The sequence below is a fragment of the Schistocerca gregaria genome, chromosome 5 (assembly GCF_023897955.1).
Source record: "Schistocerca gregaria isolate iqSchGreg1 chromosome 5, iqSchGreg1.2, whole genome shotgun sequence".
In the NCBI taxonomy this organism is placed as follows: Eukaryota; Metazoa; Arthropoda; class Insecta; order Orthoptera; family Acrididae; genus Schistocerca; species Schistocerca gregaria.
In genome coordinates this window covers 643,888,656-643,908,931 of record NC_064924.1, presented here as the reverse complement: position 1 = coordinate 643,908,931, position 20,276 = coordinate 643,888,656, and the positions used below count along the sequence as shown (strand labels likewise).

Sequence of the window (20,276 nt, the reverse complement as noted above, 5' to 3'; positions counted from 1 at the left end):
ACTCCTCAGAGTAGCGTCAATTGTGACTCTTTTATTTTTTTTTTTCCATTACATGCTTTACAGATTTGTTTATTACATTAGCATCTGATATGTTATATTTTTCATTTTCATTTAGTAAAGTCAAATTCATTAAACACACAATAATACAATTACATTATACATGCCTAACATTCAGTTATGTCAAAAGCATTTGCATTAAAATCAAAAGACACTTTCATTGATACATACATTCACATTTCAATTAGAATTACATTTAAAATACAGTTACATTTCAATTACATATTTCAAATACAGTTACACTTCAATTACACATTTCAAATACAGTTATTTAACGTCTGTTTCTGAAAGCGACCGTATCACCTTGGTCTTTTCCACATCTTTCATAAATTACTATCTCTTCAGTTTCTTTATTATTGTGTCTTCTAGCTGAACTAGTCTCTGGGTATTGGTTCACTATGGTATTTCTTATACATACTTTTCCACAACAATCACTGTCTTCAAAATATTTCCATATACTTTTAAAACAGTCTTTACAACATTAACAGTTTTTACAACAGCATGTTATTATGATTAGAATAACTATTGATATGGCTACATACGTAGTTATGGAGTAATGTGTGAAGTACCTGGAGTACTTAATTTCCTCCTCTTGTCTCTCTACCATCTTCTGGACATCATCCAGTCTTTTTCCTGCGACTTTCAAGTCGTCTAACTGTGTTATTACCTGGTCCAATGGCAAATCTAATGCTAACGTTGAGACATTCCTTTTTTCCTTGTTTACCACGCAACAATCGAATTCTAGATTGATCTGCGGAACTATGTCTTTCTTCGTCACATTACTCTGGATCACACTATCTGTTTGTATGAACACTCTAGTGCCATATCCCTTACATTTACTGTAAAAACTAATTTTTCCTACCCCTTTTATTACTAGGACCTTTGGTGGTTCCCTTCCACACAATACTGTTAAGCCTTCTTCCTTCGGTGCTACATATAGCCATTCGTTACTGTTTAGATGAGTCCAAAGGCTCTGATTCAGTACGACTATTTTTCGCACACAATCTTCCGGAATTTCTCTTACCGGTTGCAACAATTTGGCTTCGCACTCTTCGTGGTCGAATGGTGACAGCAAGGCGAATGCTTGTTTGCACAGTCTCCTATTTTTACTTAGCTCCTTGCATTTTAGTTCCTCCGCAAAAAGTTTCGCGTACTGCCTTTTGGATTCATCTATTAGTAAGAATTCTTTCTCTGGCTGTATGTACACATATTTACCTTTCATGTTTGGAATTTCTTTTGGTAGTGGGAGTACTCTATACAAATTGAAATTGTTATTATTTATTAATGGAATATTAATTACATATCCTAGTATGCTACCCGAGATGAAAACATCTAAATCAATTATTCTTAACAATAGATAACCTGAGGACTCCGTAAGAGGAACAGGAAATTTTACATCTTTTAGTTCTTCCCGTATTAAACTTAGGTATTTTACAATTTGGACTGGATTAATTATATGAGGCTGTAGTATTCCCTTCTGAGCATTTACAATGGCATTTATCATTTGTTCGTATTCCTCTTCGATCTGACCAAACACTGCCGATAGTTGTAATACTTGCTCTGTTACTGTGGCGAAGGACGCTACACGTTTAAACCCTATATCGGTTTCCTTCACTTATTCCTTCATGAATCGTTCTAGTCTTTGCATACCTGTCTTCAGAACGTGCTCATTTGACTCTAGTGTATATACCGTCCTGTTTACTCCCGCCAATGTGGCTCTTACCACTGCCACCTGTTCCTTTGTTAGCCTCAACAACCCTTCTGCGTTTTTCTCCATAGCGTCTATTCTTTCCTTATAGTATGCTGCATCTGCTTCGTCCAACGTCCCGAACAGTATTTTACTTACCTGCCCGACGAAGTTGAATACTCCTCTCTTCCTTCTGGTCTCGTGTTTCGTTAGCTGCTGTACTAAAAGTTGCAATCCTGTGATTTTTTCCACATGATGGGTTACTTGTTGGTCTAGTACCCTGCATTCTATTAATCCTACATTTAATTGTGTTAGTGTTTCTCGGCACCTTTGTACCGCTGCCCTACCATACCTCTCTGCATTCTGAAACCTTTCTGTTATTATATCTAGATTTACGTATGTGACTATTCTCCATGTGGTACTGTATATTTCTACCTGTCCTGTATTATCGTAATATAGTCCTGATGAACTCGGAAATGGCGTCACTTGGTACTCATTTGTTGCATGCTCTGATGCAGTGATGTAGTATGCTGTTATCACTATGACGAATTTCACGACCTGCCACTTGAGTGCCATACCTGAATTTTAAAAGAATTGTTTCAGCCTGTTGGCATGTACTTTTGTTTCCTTATTTCTTTTAACTTTTATTACTACGTTAGGACCTTCCACTTTTACTACTTCAAATGGACCTCTCCATTGTGAATCTAATTTCCGAGATCTACCCCGTCTCACCGACTCATCGTGCAGTAATACTTTATCTCCTACCTTGAAGTTTTTTGGATTTTGTTTCATGTCATACTGTTCCTTACTGATTTTCTTACTTCTTATAATCGAGTTTCTGGCCACTCTGTGGGCTTCCTGCATTCTTGCTCTTAGTTTATTTACATACATTTCATAATTGTAACTTACCTGCTGTGTTTCTTGCTGCAGTACTCCTGGTATGTTAACCTTTCTTCCGTATAGTAATTCAAATGGTGTGTATCCTGTGCTGCTGTGTGGTGTAGTGTTGAACACAAAAATTGCATACGGTACCCATTTGTCCCAAGAACTTTGATCTCCTGTTACAAAGTGTCTGAGATACTCTACAATAGTTATATGACTTCTTTCTAGTGCACCATTTGATTCAGGGTGGTACGCTGTAGTATTTATACGCTTTACCTTCAACAATTTACATACACTTTTAAATACATCACTCAGAAAGTTAGACCCTTGATCTGTTAATAATACTGATGGGATTCCATACCTTAATACTACGTTTTCCACAAATGCCTCAGCTACTGTTTCGGCATCTTGTTTGTCAATTGGGATTGCTAAGGTAAATTTACTCAGATCGTCTTGGAATGTTAACATGTACCTTTTTCCTGTATTAGATACATCTAGTGGACCCACTATATCCATCGCACACTTTCCGAATACTGTTTCTGCTGTGTCTGTAATTTCTAAGGGCATCCTAGTTTTCATTTGCGTGTTTTTATTCTTTTGACACGATGGGCATTTCCTAATGTAATTTTCAATGTCACGCTTCATTCCGCGCCACTGCTTGTATGCTTTAATTCTTTCGAGTGTCCTGTGCATTCCTTGGTGACCTCCCAAGGGATTGTCATGCATTTCCTTTAGTATATTTTCTTTTTCTTCGGGACTAATTTCCTCACCACTATCCATTTCCTGTTCTATTTCACTCGACACTTGTGCTTGCCGCACGTTTACGGAACTTCCTTCCCCATTTGCTTTTGCTGCCGAGATCTCTGTCTCCACCTTCTGCTTCGCATCTATCTCTTCCTTCCCTTCATGCCTTATTCTACTCAGCGCATCCGCATTACTATTTAACTTTCCTGGCTTGTATATTACTTCATAATCATACTCCTCGAGTTTCAGTCTCCACTTCAGGAGTCTCGAACTCGGATCTTTGACACTAAATATCCACGTTAGTGGCTTGTGGTCTGTCACTACAGTGAACTTTCTGCCATATACATATGGTCTGAACTGTTTTACTGCGTAAACTATAGCCAACAACTCTTTTTCCGTTGTGCTATAATTTAGTTCGGCTTTGTTCAATGCTCTGGATGCATATGCGATGGGCAAGTCTTCGCCAATCTTCTTACCTTGCGATAACACTGCACCCAAGGCTGCGTTACTCGCATCCGTTGTAATGATGAACGGTTTCGTAAAGTCAGGGTACTGAAGTAACGGAGGGTTTATTAATTTCTCTTTTAGTTCTTCGAACGCATTGTTCTGACGTTTGCTCCATCGGTACTCCACTCCCTTTTTTAAGAGCTCATGGAGAGGTTTCGCAATCTTGCTGAAGTTAGCAATGAAACGGCGGTACTAACCTATCAATCCGAGAAACCCTTTTAGTTCCTTAGTTGTCTTTGGCTGTGGGAAGAACTTCACCTTCTCCACCTTCGCCATATCTGGTGATATTCCTTTGTCAGTGATGCAATGACCTAGGAAGATTACTTCCTTCCTCAGGAATTCACACTTGTCTGGTTGCAGCTTCAAATTGTGCTCTCGCAACCTGTCAAATATTTCCCGGAGCTTTTCGTTATGCTCCTGCAGGTTTTTCCCATAGCATACTATGTCGTCTAGATATACAAAGCATTTCACTCCTTGTAAACCTGCCAAGACTGTATTCATCAGTCTCTGAAAACATCCTGGGGCTCCCTTCAGTCCCATCGGCATTCGTTTGTATTCGTAATGCTGATAGTTTGAGCTAAATGCCGTTTTCTCTCTGTCCTTCTCGTCCGTCAATACTTGATGGTACCCGCTTGCGAGGTCAAGCGTCGAGAAGTACTTAGCTTGCCCTAACTGATCCAGTATCTCGGAGATATTCGGTAGTGGAAATGCATCGCCTACAGTGATATCATTTAATCGTCTGTAGTCCACAACGATTCTCCATTTCTGTTTGCCACTAGCGTCTAGCTTCTTTGGAACTAACAGTAACGGTGCGTTCCAAGCGCTCTTACTCTCGACAATTATGTCATCTCTTAGCATCTGCTCTATTTGCTCCCTTAGCACTTCCTTTTGCGCTTCCGGGATCCTGTACGGTCTAGCGTTTACTACCTTTCCCGCGTGTTCCGGTGCAATCGGTATTCTGTGCTTCACTGCGGAAGTATAGGACAGGTTGTCCCCTGGTAGATGAAATACATCTCCGTATTCCACGCAAACCTCTGCTAGAGCGCTTTTCTCTTCAGCGTTCAAATGATCCATTCTTAATTGCCTTCGCAACACACTAGTACGACTTTCTGTCTTTCCTATGACATTAGTACAACATTTTACTTCGCGTATTTTCCCTACTTTTTCTATTTCTTCCATCATTAACCTGACGTTTCCTAACTGCACTCTGTCTTCTGACAAGTTTAATGCACTTACTATGCATTTCCCATTTCGCACTTTTACTAACGCTTCAGGTACATGTACCCCTTGTGCAATCTCCTGCCTAGGAATAATCATTTCCTTTTCGATTCCCCTTTTTACATTTCCTTCCACCTTTAATAACATTATTTTTTCCTCTCGGGGCCCTATTTCCCCGCCTACTTCTGAATCTTGTTCGTTCTCATGTCCCTTTGGCTCTTCCTCTACTACCAAGGGTATATCTCGCCCTTTTAGTCTCACTATTTTACCTGCATAGTCTAACTTAACTCTATGCTCTGTCAAGAAATTTCTGCCTATCAGTCCGTCGTACGGAATATCTAATCCTCTCCCGTACACGTGAAATTTTTGCCCTACTTGCTCAGAACCGTCCACACTTAAGTGTACCTGTACCATACCTATTGTGCTGACGGCCTCACTGGTTACACCTTTTAGCCGAAGCCTTTCCGTTTCATTAATTGCAAGTGTACTATTTATCGGAATACTCGTTCTCTTGAGCAGACACAACTGTGCTCCAGTGTCTATTAGCAACTTCAAATATATTTTTAATTCTATGCAGTATAAAACCAAAACGTCATTTTCTGTTGCACAGTCGATTACCCTAACTGAGGGTTTACCTACCGCAACAAGGCCCGACTGTGCGGCCTTGCCGCCTCTTAGTTTCCCTCCACCACTTTACCGGTTTTGCTCGATACTGGCACCCTGCCTTTTCTCCATGCGTGCCAGGGCCCTGCGTGACAATCTTTCGCGTAATGTCCCGGCCGCTTACACTTGAAACAAGCAACGTCTTTTACCCTCGTACACGGAACTCCACAGTTCCCTGGTAGATTACATTGTGGGCACCTCCACTCTCGTAACCCTCCATCAGCTTCCCTATGATTTCCTCTAAAGTCTCTTGTATCTATCGGCTGAATTTTTCTTAATCTTACCCGGCATTCCGCGTCTGTATGTCCTGGCTTGTCGCACCCGTAACAAAAATTCGTAAACTCTTTGCCCGTCATTATCCGTACTCTTCCCTCTGGCCTATTCTTTCTACACTTGCTTGCCATGTGCCCTCTCAATCCACAATTGAAACATTTCAAATCTCTAATATCTCTGGTATTCTTCACCGTTTCCTTTCCCCGGTTGAAAGTTACTCTTGGGGCTAGTCCCCGCTCTTTCATTGACAGTATTGCACTTTCTTCTTGCAATGCTAGTTCCACGGCCGCTGCTAGCGTGATTTCATCGCCTCTACTTCTTACTATCGTCTGTATTCTATCATTGCTTAACCCTTGTATAAAGCATGCTCTTCCTAGTGAATCAACCAGTTCTATTGCGCCCTTTAAGTTCTCCCTAGCCGTAACTCTGCTTACTGCTTCCCTGAAATCCCTTTGCATTTCATCTATTCGGCTTGCCCATGTCGCAATTGGCTCTCCTTGTCCCTGTCTCGATTGAAATATCTTGCACGCGTAGTAGTCAATGGTACGCTTACTCGCATAATTTTCCTCTAGAACATGTTTTACTTCCTGCCATGTCCCCGTGCGTTCCCTTACTTGCAGCCTCGATCTGGCCTCTCCGGTTATTTTGGCTTTAACAAACTTCAGTAACGTTTCGTGTTCCTCCGGTTTCACAAGTTCAAATGCAGCGTCTACATTTTCAATAAACTCCCTAAGATCTCTCTTATTTCCTTCGAACACTTTTGGAACTATACACAAAGCTTCTTTTACTGATATCTTACCGCTACTGGAGGGTGACGGAACTTCGTTAGTTTGGGCCATCTTACCAACTTAACTATGTTAGCACTTTACAATACAAGATACAAAATTCTTAATATAATTTTATATGTACCGCTTCTCTTGTGGTGCGCCGTCTGTTCCGCTGATCCGCGTTGTCCCGCGTTGTGCCGCGCTGCTCCGCGCTGTCTCTGCGCTCTCTATGCCCGCGCTGTTCCGCGCTGCCGCGATGCATCGGCTGCCGCTCTGCTGGGCTGTGCCGACCCCGTCGCTCGCCTCGGCTGCCGCTGCTACGGCTGCTGCCGCTGCTCGGCCCGGTCCCCCGGTCTCGAACGCTGGCTGCTTAGGCACCTCTGTGCCTCGTCGCTCCGCGTCGTGCTGCCGCTATCCTGCGTTGCCCTGCACCCGCGAGGACTACTTCTCTGGACTCTGTCGTAGTGGGGCTACTAATGCTGAAAGTTGCGAGTCGCCACAACTTCCTGCTAATTGCCACAGTCGCTGTAGCAAAATCTACTGGCTCCTATCTCCTTTTTGCCTATATGCCCTTGTGGTACCCCACACCTGGCACCAAAACTTTTATTTATGTCGCGTCCCAAGCGTGGGTTTTGCGAGGGATTGAGCGACACGGTTCGTAAACGGGAATTAGCTGGTTGACCTAATTGAGAGGGAGACTTTTGATCTGGCTAAGATGTTAAATTCCCTGGTGTGAAGGTACAAGGCTAGGATGTTGGTAGAAGTAAACTCGTATGGACGTTATAAAAGTTCTAATTTATTCATAAAGAATACAGATCACCCTAACTGCGTAGTGATTGTACCTACAGAATAGCCAAGCCCATTACAGAGACGGTGACTGACTTCCACCGTTCTGGCTGCCTGATAGAACTTTCCAGCACTTTGCTGCCCACACTAGCACCCTACGTCAGAGTCCCGCGGTCGCTGCCTAAACGCTCATCGGCGACTATCTCCAACTGTCTGCCTGCAGCCCGCCCTCAGCCCAAGTCGGCTGCTACTCACGCTGACTACCGTCGCTGCCTAAACCCGAGAGAGAGAGCGATCCCCGGAGCGGCGTGCCTCCGAGTTTTGTTAGCTCTTCCCCTTCAACCCTGCCAGCGCTTGGCATGACGTAGCGTCGAGTGCAACTTTTCCTTATTAGGGATTGTTTTAGTATTAACTTCAGTACTTTTCTTCAGAAGCTGGGTGGAGGGGTAGAGGGGCCTCTCCCTATATGGTCACGCACTGCGTCCTGAGCCCTTCATTGGCTCCTCATGACGTAGTGCGGTCCCCACCTAGGGCCCTCTTTCTTTCTCTCTCCGCTCCCAGACTTCTCCCTCTAGCCAAGAGTGTTGATACTGCAAGTTATTGTTTATTAAGGGACCTGCCCAGAGCGCCCTGTTTATCTTAATAGCTGGGTCTGCTTCCTTGCTTATCACGCGCAGCTGCCTGGCCGCTTGGACCGCCGCCTCAGCTATCTGGCTGCGTCGTTATCTTTTGTGACCCCTCTGACACGCCTGGCGTCCCCTGTTAACTCTATCTCCCCGTATGATTTCTGGTGTATCGTCTGAGAACAACTGCATTTAGACTTGGCTTTTCTGCGGTTACAACAATCTGTACAATACAGTGCATGCATATTTGCTTGCTTAAATTCAACATTCTGGCAATTTCACCGGTAGTTAATGTACCAGTGTTTCACATTTGCAATGGCGTATCTGATGCATACAGTAACCTGTGATCTTCCAATGCTAATCAATTAAATATATTACCTAGACAAATGTATTCCCAAAATTTCATTATGCTGCATTAATAATTTTTTGTAGCTGTAGTTTTTTTCCTCATAATTGTATTTCTGTCTTTCCCAAGCTATTTTATACTCCAGGCAACCAAAGCTGTTGAAAGGCAGGACGTAGGAAGAACTCTGCTTACAGCTGGTAAAATTGTTTATTAAAACATGAACGGTTTTGTGGCTCTACACCACATCATCAGGTGAACGTACGTGGTAAAAAGCAAAATTCAGTGTCACCACATTTTGCAGAAGTAGGTTCACTTTATAATGTGGCTTAAAGCTGCGAAACAACTTGTGTTTCAATAAACAAAAATTTTACCAGCTGTAAGCGGAGTTCTTCCTAATATCATTCCACCGTTCAGTTTATTATAAATTTTTACTCCCATATACTGAGGTGTGCAGGCATTAAGTTTTTAATTATGTGCAGGAAATATGAAATTTTATCTGTGCATCTACCAAGTTTGTCATTAGGGAACAATTTGGAAATAAGGTGGAAAAGAGCTACAATTGAAAAAAATTACTTCTGTAAGGGTTTGAAGAACTTGCAAAATAATGGAAAGACAACTACTCACCTGTATCAGACTGATGTGTGGTGCACAGAAACGTGTAACAGAAAACTATGTTCACTAGATTTGACACTCTTACCTTTATTCTAGTAAAAGGCAAACACGTTTATGCACACAACCACACACACACCCAGGTACAGAGTGCCCACAACCATGGCAACATAGACCAATGATCAGTATCACCATGGCCATGGTAATGTGTGTTGGGTGTCTCTTGTGTTTTGTGAGTGATCTAGGAGAGCCAGAGCTCAAAAGCTAGTGAACAGAGTTTTTTGTTACTTGTTTCTTTGAACCACACATCAGTCTGATATAGGTAAGTGGTCACCATTCCCTTATTTTGGAAGTACTACCAACAGATGCATTTAAAAGTTGGAAGAGAAAAAAAGACAGTACGTTACTTGGGAACTGGTAGTTTGTTCTTTGTAGAGTGAAGAGCAGTTGGTTTGGGGAGGTTGGAAAGGATGGACAGGTCATTGAGATGTCAAGCTGAGAGGAATCCATGTATTGTAATGATGTGGTGAGGCAAAAATAAATGGGGATGTGCTAAAGAGAATATAGGAGGCCGACAATAGTACATTGGTAAGCACAGTGCCAACTCCAGTCGCAATAGTGACAGAACAATATGTCCTGGAGTGATGAGAGCCAGCTATCCTGGCCCTGCTGGTGCTCAGAAGCTACTGGCAACATGAACTAATGCTTGATGTCACTTTAATGGTGCCAATAATTTCTTCAACAGTCTCTGGAAGAATAAAAGAAAGTTTTATGACCTGGTTGGAATCTAGGCAGCAAGTATACATAACGGCAAAACTCGCAGCACCTTAAAAAAACAGCTGGGTCAGTTATCAAAATATCTCACATAAAATGGAAACAACAACTCGGTAGAGCATTCAGATGTACTCTGTTAATCAGTCAAGCCAAAAAAACCTGAGTGATCACATAACTTCACTCTATAGGGTGGAGATATTCCACAGTGTACACAAGTTGGATATGCTCCACCAAAAGAAGGTTGACTTCTCAGTATGCTGACCTTCCTAACAAGGCATTGAGATGAATGGAACTCAACTATAAATAGTGCCATGAGACCAATAATTGTTCGCAGTCTGGTTGGAATCCAGGCAGTGCGTACATATAACAGCAAAATTCACAGGTGCAGTGCCTGAAGGAGATGGCTGAGTTGGTCATCAAAGTATTATGCACTAAATGGAAACAACAACTTGGCAAAACATCCAAAAGCACACTATTAATCAGTCATGCAGATTACCCATTAGTGTGTCTTGAACGAGGGTGGACCTTTTGGAAGCCAGGATAACAGTTCTTACCTGTACATGTTTTGGCAACATGGGGTGTTTCTGCTCACACCACACAAACTACTGTTCACTTACATGATGGAGAAATTACACCAGGGAAGCCTTTTTACAAGCTAGGAAGCAGAGCTGTCTTAGTGCAGAAGTATGCTTCCCTTCATACAGGCCATTTGTCATGAGACCCAATGGGGATTCCTAACTTGAGTGCACTTTTGTTGAAAGTATGTTTAAATTCAGTAAACCTGTAAATTTATGCAACAACTGGTGTTTTGGCAGTTTTCCAGAATCATCAGATGATTTTTGATCATGCACAATTAAGCTGTTAACCTTGCTGAAGCTCACCAGTGCACAGTTCAGTCTGAGTTGTGTCAATGTGTAAATTTGTAATGGATGAATCAGGGTAGAATCATGTCTCAACAAAGCAAGTCACAAGGATTCTATTCAGACTGATTCATTGGCATGTTTGTAGCAGCACAGGCAATAGACAATATCCTTGTTTGCAGTAGCAAACTGCCACAAATTATTGAGTTTAGAAACAGCACCAATAAATTAAATATCAGAAACGTCATCCCTTGATTTTAGCTTCATAAATCAATGAGACCTGCTGCATGGTGACTAGTCAAGTATTCCTGTTACATTTTGCTGTTGCCTTTCCAGCTACAGGGACAAAATGAAAATAGATTAAGTGTAGAAACAACCAAAACTGCCCAGAATCACTAGCTCACAGGTAAAACACACTGGTGTATGTTATCCACATATGGCTATATAGTTATTTTTACTGTATTTCATAGTTTTATAGTCAAGATTAGCATGCATTCTTAGTCTTCAGATTGTGTTTTGAAATGTCCATTGAAACTAAACTTGTCTTGTAGGTGTTTTATTGTGTTTTAATATGTTGGTAAAGAACTGTGGCAAATTTCTTGCTGCATGCTCTTGTACCCATTGAAAGTCACCATGTTTATTTGCACGTACGTTTGCCAGTCTCCCCAGTGTCTCTCCAACTCCACATCAATGTAGTTAGCTGAAACTTTCTATTGTAATATTTGTGTTTGAGTCTCACCTAATTATTTATCAGAGATGGCCACTCATTTATTTCTTCCTTGAATACAAGTTTTACCACTGAGTTGTAATATGTGATATTCACAATTATAAGTTCCCCTCACTTTTTGCAAAGCAAGAACAATAGAGATTATGCAATGATAATGTTCGCCTTTCTTATGCAAGGAGTAATGTCTTTGGTTTCTACACAAAGTACAGTATCTGACATAGTTATTTCCATTAATAAAATGTGATATTACACGGCCCCAGTGAGAAGATCCCTTCAGTAGGTGTGACAGCAGTATGCACAGGGGATGGGTCCTTGTCGATGTTTTCTGCAGGATAAAGAGTACAGAGGGAGCTGGCAAATAGTAAAGGAAGGAAGGAGGAAGATTAGAATTTAACATTACATCAATGATGATGATATTAGAGACAGACCACAAGCTCACATTGAGGAACGACTGGTAAGGAAATCAGCCCTGTCAATTTTTGTAGAACCATCCCAACACTAAGTTAAAAAAATCTGAGGAAAATAGGGAAAACATCAGATTTTGATGGTCAGGCAGGGGTTTGAACCTCTGTTCTTCTTAATGCAAATACAGTCTGAGGTTGTTTCTCTGATTTCATATTTGGACTATTAGATTTGCTTGATGGAAAAATGAACAGAAGTATATATCAAAATATTTTAAACTGTACCTTGCTGCCAAGATAGTATGGATCAGACATTTTCTCTGTCTGCATTAGGCCCTATATAGTGCTAGCCCATGCATCGTTTGTGGTGCCATATTTATTTATTTTATTTTATTGGTTTGAGATACGTATTTCATAGATCCAGTCTGGTGTGATTACACATGGATGTGGAATGAGTCAAAGCAGATACAATATAGATATCATACAGTACAATACATACTGGTATATTACACATGGTAGATGAATGATTCAAAACTGGCTCAATACGATAATGTAATAGAGATAATAAACAATACAATACAAAAATACAGTAGTGATAAAAAACAATACAGATATAATGACAAAGGAAATAATCTGAACCCCTACTCAAATTATTTATCTCTGCTGAAGAATTCATCTAAAGAGTAGAAACATTTTTCCAGTAGGAATTCCTTTAGTTTTTTTTTTTTTTTAATAACGTTTTCTTTTCTTTTAGATACTTTATATTATGTGGGAGTGCATTAAAGATTTTTGTACTTGTGTACTTTACCCCTTTTGTAACTGAGACAGATTTTTCCATTCACAGTGCATATCTCCTTTCTGACTTGTGCTGTAATCATGGTATGCCTCATTTGTTTCATATTCAGAGGAACTGAGAAGTGTGAAAGCCATGAGTGAGAGGAGATATTGTGAGGTAGTGGTTAATATACCTAACTGTTTAAAAAGATTGTGACATGAGGTTCTTGGAGGAACACTACATATCATTCGGATAACTTTTTTCTGGCTTACAAAAAATTTTTTGAAAGTGGTGAGTTGACCCAAAAGCTTATTCCGTAGCACATTAGTGAATGAAAGTAGCCAAAATATGCAGACTTTGATATGTTGATGTCTCCAATTTTGGAGATTATTCGGATGGCAAATATTGCTGAGCTAAGCTTTTTTAGTGTTTGCTGTATGTGGAATTCCCAGTTGAGCTGGTTATCTATGTGAACGCCTAAGAACTTTGTGCACAGAACGCTCTGTAACTGTTGGCTCTCGTGTGCAATGTTAAATCTCTTCTGGGCTTATGTAGCTGGATTGGAACTGCATATAATTTGTTTTACTGAGGTTTATTCCTAGAGAATATGCTGTGAACCAGTTCAGAGCATTTGCAAATGCTTGGTTGGCATTTAACTCTACATCAGTGGAGGTTTTGCTGGCTGATATTATACTTGTCTCATCTGATAACATTGTGATATTGCTGTCACTGTTTAAGGACAGGAGTAGGTCATCAATATATATAGTAAATAAGAGAGGACCAAGGACTGACCCTTGTGGAACTCCATGATGTACTGTTCCCCAGTCAGACTCTACCTCTCCTATTTGTAGATTGTTAACACCTAATACTATTTTTTGCTGTCTATCTTCTAGATATGATCTGAGCCAGTTACACATTTGTCCACGGATTCCATATTAGGCTGCTTTTCCTAAAAGTATTCGGTAATCGACACAGTCAAAAGCCTTAGTCAGGTCACACAATATGCCAACGGGTACTTTTTTCTTGTCAAGGCATTCTAAAATGTTATTTGTAAGTGCATAATTGCTTCAGTTGTAGATATACCTGATCTGAAACCAAATTGTTGTTTATTAATTAGTGCAAATTTTTCAAGGTGATTGACAATCCTGACGTATATTAATTTTTCAAAGACTTTATAAAATGCTGTTACAAGAGAGATAGGGTGATAGTTGGAAACATCTGTGGGATCACCTTTTTTGTAGAGGGGCTTCACAGTAACATACTTCATTTTGTCATGGAAGATACCTTGATTTAGAGAGGCATTGAATATATGAGCTAGAACTTTATAGAGAGTTGATTACAGATGGCTTTTAGCAGTTTGCTGGAAATATGGTCTACACACAATGAATTTTTACTTTTTAGAGAAACTATGGTTTTTCTTACTTCTTGCACAGTTATGGCAGCCATACCTATCATGTCTATAGAGTTAGAGAAATGTTCTTTCAGAATTTTTATTGCCTTTTCTAAAAAGCCTTTGCATGCTGTTTTCTCAGCAACAGTTAAAAAGTACTCATTAAAGATTTTAGCTACAATATCTTGGTTCTGACCTTGCTTGCCTTCATTGTTAAGAACAATATTTTGGGTCTCGTTGGGGTAATTTACACCAACCTCATTTCGTATCACTTCCCATATAGTTTTGATTTTATTAGTGGAGTTATTAATTTTAGAACACAGATGCATACTTTTTCATTTCTGAATGACTTTGTTCAATATTTTACAGTATTTTTATAGTTATTTAAAAGGTTAGGGTCATCTGATTTTTTGAGGCAATGTACAACTCTCTCTTTCTTTTGCATGAAATCCTAATTTCAGTGGTAATCCAAGGCTTCCAGCATCCACACTTTGGCACTTGGGCACTGCACAGCTCTGTCTAGTCTGAGGGCACCCCTGCAACATACTAGCCTGGCAGTGTCAGTGGAATAGGACAGCAATTCCTCTGCACTGACAGGTTCAGAAGTAGCACCAATATTTACTGCAGCCTGTAACAAGTTTATGAGTCCTCTTTCCCTGAATGCTTTGAATGACTGCCAGTCTAGAGGATAGAATTTAAGAAAATCCCTCTCAATTCATTCTTTCATCTCAGGTGATATCATGGGTATATGTAAGTCAGAAAAAGGCAGTTATTGCATGTTATAAGATTTTTATCCTTGTTCTTTGAAGGCAGCAGAAAATATCACCTTACATTGTATTACGTCTTTCTGTCCTACTTGGTGTATGTAGAAAAAGTTCAGTATCAATCAGCACACAATAATGGGGATTGTCAGAACAAATGGCAGTTCCAAGTGGTTGGTAATGACTGAGGACATGTAGGACTCCAAAACACAGCAAGGTCATTGTAAGTGTATAGGATCAGTCCAGAGTGAACACCTGAGAGAGAAGTCTGACAGACATGTAATAATGGAACAATGTATCAAATGGCTTGGTCTGAAGGATTCCAGTGATAAAATGCAAGAATCAGTAGGTGAATTTATGTTCTTATTTAAGAGGAAAAATCTGCCAAGGGCATTCGTAAAGTACCTTCGGCTTCCACAATTAGCGGACCTGTGAGAAACTGTAGTTGGTCACCAACTACAGTATGCCCCTCTCCGTAGTGGTACTGCGGCTTGATAGGGAACCTGGATCACTGTCAGGTACAAGAACTAATGTTACTGTTGTTGCCATGATATTCACATTTGTGATTTACCAAATGCTTATATCATGTTAACACTGAAAAATATATTTGAAATCATTTTGTGACATCTACAAAATCAGTACATAAACTATTGCCTTTATCACAAAAATATGAATAAATTTCAATATGTAATGAATCACTCACTAAGTATGTAACCATCAGCTTTTTTCCTTTACATGATAAAATTCCAGCTTTCTTTAATCATTTCTATCTCATGACATCACTGCAGGATTGAGATCACAACTAATGGAAACAATGAAACTCCACCTTCACAGAAGTGTAGAAATGTAAATAGTTTTGCGGTGTTCACAAATATGTGGGCTGCTTTCAATGCAACAGTTTACAGAATATCTTGCGAACCCTACAGGGTGATTTCCATACTGTGAACACAAACCAGCTTGGCACTATAAAGAGTGCTGCTTTGCATCATCATGTTCTTTTCTGCATATTGCATTGTTGTTAAAAAATAATAATTATGAAGATTCGTTTGTTCGGTCTCCTCAAGCCCACAACTTAAACTGGACTATGCCCTTGGAATGAACAATGGCATTTGGTTGGAAACCAGATTAATGAACAAGTAAAACCAGCAACAACTATTCGGAACAGCTCACAAACAGTGGAAACTAATTCTTCTTTCTTCAGAAATTAGATGAAAGATAAAGGCTGTAACCAATTTGAAGGGTTGTCCCAACAACATTAGAAGTGTGGCTGGTCGCTGGAATGAAGAAAACAGCAGCAAGTGTATGGAAGCATATGGTCACATAATGAACATTCATTTCACATAACACAACATTTGTTTGGATTTTCTCTGCCTGGTCTGTTATTCTCAAGTTTTCACCAGTTCAAGAGTTGTTTGGTGTACTGATTCTTTCAGCTATTCTTTTTTGTGGTTTGTAAGTTTTTCTCTAGTTACTCATAAGAAACATTACCTCCGGTCTCCTTCAATTTGTGAACACATTAGATTGAGATACATTCAGTCTGTTGATCCACAGTGACAAAATCTTCACGAATGTGCAGCTTTTCAGAAAAACTTAATACATACAACGGAAAATCCAGGATGGAATAATGCCGATATTATGAAGAGGAGAGATTGCTGCTCACCATGTAGTGGAGATGCTGAGTCGCAGTTAGGCACAGCAAAAAGACTGTCAAACAAGTAAGCTTTCAGCCAAAAAAGGCCTTCTTTCAAATTAGGCAACATACACTCACTCACTCATGCAAATGCAATTCACACACAACAATGACGACTGTGTGCCTTGGCAGCCAGAGACAGTAGTCATGTTTGTGTGAGTAGATAGGATTATAAGTTCAGGATCAGTTTTTAGGTGGCAAATTATGGTTATTTCTGTGAGGGTAAGATTAGTTTGCATGTTGATGTATTTGGGGTCCAACTTTGGTCGTAGCCCCCACAAAAGTATCAGTCCTTACCAAAGGCCTCACTTTTGCCCCTCTTCCAAATTCAATCATGCAAGACATGTTAAAGACCTTCTCTCCTTCTCCTGGTCCATACAGTGGAAACACTTTTTCGCCACCAACTTTACCAATCAGACTCAAACACAACCAACTCCTCCATCCAATCGTAATCCACCCTCACTGACCCCAAATCACTCCATGTTAACTTTCCAGAATTTCTTAATCTCAAACCTTGCCTTACCATAATTCCCCAAATTTCTCAATATGCAAGCTAACCTTACATCCACAGAAAGAGCCACAATCTACTGCCCAAAAACTGGTCCCAACCTTATAATCCTACCTACAGACAAAGGCTCCATCACTGTCATTTTGGACCGCAAGGATTACCTGGCAGAAAGACCCTGTCAGCTGTAAGATTTATCTACCAACAAATCTTCCCACAGTGGCCCCATTGCAGAAACCCAGCAGGATCCCTAGTCTCTCCTCAAATTCCTTAGGCCCAACCCAGAACCTCTCCCCAGAGTCCATCTCTCTCCTACCACTCACCACACTCCTACGCAGTCCTACCTTCTACATGCTTCCTAAAGTCCATAAACCAAGAACACTCCTTTGTGGCCAATTACTTTGCCCTCACTGAGAGAATCTCTGCTCTCATAGACCAACACCTATTACCCACAACCTACCCTCCTAAATAAAAGATACCAACCATTTCCTCTACCGATTCTGATGCCCTGTTCATCACTGTTGATGCTACCTCCCTTTACACTAACGTCCCAAATGCCCATGGCCATACTGCTATTGAACACCATCTTTCCCAATGCCCAATAGATTACAAACCTTCAACCTCCTTACTAGTCACAATGACCAACTCTATCCTCACCCACAATTACTTCTCACCTGCAAACAAATCTGGGGTATGGCTATGGGCACCCACACGACACTATCCTATGCCAACCTATTCACGGGGCATCAAGAGGAATCCTTCCTAAACACCCAGAATCCTAAATCCCTCACCTGGTTCAGATTCATTGATAACTTATTCATGATCTGGGTCAAGGGTGAGAACCTCAACACTTTCTACCCCTTTTATTTCACTGTGTCCTACCCAACCCAACATGCCACCTTTCTCAATGCTGACCTCCACCTCAAGGTTGGCTACATCTGAACTTCAATCCATAACTAAGACGTCCCTTCCATACAACCTAGCCACCTGTGGCCATCACATCTGTAGTGATGAGCAGTCCTCAAATATACCAAGGCAAGGGTTCACCCAGGCCTCCTACACAGACTTGTACAACAACAGATCTCCTGTGCCTTGTCTCTCCAGTAACCCACCACCTCCCATAATCCTACCATTTAGCCACAGAGGAGCATTCCCCTTATAACCCAGTACTGCCCAGGATTGGAGCAACTGAATCACATTCTCTGCCAGGGTCTCAACTACCTTTCGTCATGCCCTGAAATGTAGGAATGTTCTACCCACTATCCTTTCCACCTCTCCCACAGTTGTATTTTGCCGCCCACTGAACATACACAGTATCCTCATTTGCCCCCACACAACCTCTGCTCCCAACCCCTTGCCTCACGGCTCATATCCCCGTAGTACACCTAAGTGCAACACCTGTTACATACATCCTCCCACAACTACCTACTCCAGTCCAATCAGAAGCATCACCTATCCCATGAAAGGCAGGGCTCCCTGTGAAATGAATCATGTGGTCTACAAGCTAAGCTGCAACCACAGTGCTACCTTCTTCATGACATGACAATCAACAAGCTGTCTGTCTGCATGAATGGCTAAGCATGCTGCCCAACATGACTTTCTTCATTTCAGTGACTGCTTCACAGCGTCTGCCATATGGATCCTTCCCACCAACACTAGCTTTTCTGAATTGCACAGGTAGAAATGCTCCCTGTAATCTTCCTGGCTTCAACCTTCGCTAGCCATTGTTCTTACCATCTAGCCCCTTCCCTGTTTCCATACCAGCACTACACAGCCTCTATTCCACCAATGCACTTGCCATCTTTTTACTTCTCTCCTTTTCCACTCCCTCCTCTATCCTTCATCTAACCTCCTGACAGCACCTCTCTTCACCTCATCCCTGTATGCTCCCACAAACAGTGAGTGTGTGTGTGTGTGTGTGTGTGTGTGTGTGTGTGTGTGTGTGTGTGTCTATATCTGATGAAGGCCTTGCTGGCTGAAAGCTTACTTTCTGACACTTTTTTTTTGTGACTATCTGCAGCTCAACATCTCTACTTATTGCTAAGTAGCTAGACTATTCTTTTCATAATATTATCATATTCCATCCTGGATTTTCCATTGTTTGAAACTGCAATATGTGATATGGATATTAATATATAGGCTTTCATTAGCATAAAATAAATTACCTATCTGACTTACGTGTGTGGATTTTGTTTTAGTAATGAGCAGTCAATATCTGATACTCATAGCTTTCTTCATGCTTATTATCTTCCAGGAAATCCATCTCAAGATGCATTCAGTAGACTAGTATAACCTTCAACTGGCCTGTGGTAATGAATGTGGGCTCATATTGTGACAAATTTCCTCGCCTGGCACAAGGAAAGTCACTCCATGCCTGCAGATGTATTGCTACAGAGCTCCACAATGCTACAACAGTTTGCCTTCAGAACTAGTGACTGTGCATCCTTTATTAAGTGCTTACATTAAATATTGCAGTAATATTGGCACATCTTCACTGTAATATTCTCAAGAAAGTGTTTAAAAGTAATTATTTACTCTGTACCAAGAACTTCATCATATTGCTGAAGTTCACTTTTCATGCTACATAAAAAAGATTAAATGTTTTACTTCCACAATGGCTGAGTCATTGCTGTGACCAATATAATTAAACCCTTACTACAGAACTGCAGCCACTCATCCATGTTGTTTTTTATGCTCAGTTGAATTAGTAGGATGCAATTTTAACTGAAGATTTCTTTCAGATATCATTAAAATGTACATGCCTCAGTTAGAGCGGTCAACATACTGATGCAATTTTTGTTTTAAAACTTATTGTTGTGTGCTTCACACCATATTTTTGTGAAATGCTATTGCAAGTGAAATTCTAAAGTGTTAATATATAAGATATATGCTGGCTGCAAATTACTGAGAAAATACCTGAAAACATCTAGTGTACAAATGCATATTAACATAGTGATTTTATAGCTACACTTGGCTGGTTGATCATATGTGCATTACAAAGTAATTTGCAGGTCAGGTTCACAGTCTTATTCAGTGTGCTCCATTCATTAATTTTGGCTGTTTCATGAGGAAAGGAAGGCATTCTTGTGGAGCTTGATAAGTATATACAAACACTGTGCCACACAACAGGTACAATTTTCTTTTGAGACATTAGTGATGCTTGCCATGACTGATTGAGTATATAATATACACTGAAGGGTCAAAGAAACTTGCATAGGCATGCACTTTCAA

At 40.6% G+C, this 20,276-nt stretch overlaps 1 protein-coding gene across 1 annotated transcript in view; it reads left to right on the top strand.

Moving 5' to 3' along the window:
• LOC126272466 (sialin-like) overlaps positions 1–19,660 on the top strand; it is a 220,739-nt gene extending 201,079 nt beyond the window's left edge. Inside the window, exon 11 of the mRNA XM_049975344.1 lies at positions 19,300–19,660. The gene's annotated coding sequence lies outside the window, so the exon portion shown is untranslated. The remainder of the gene's footprint in view (positions 1–19,299) is intronic.
• The last annotated feature ends 616 nt before the right edge of the window (positions 19,661–20,276 follow it).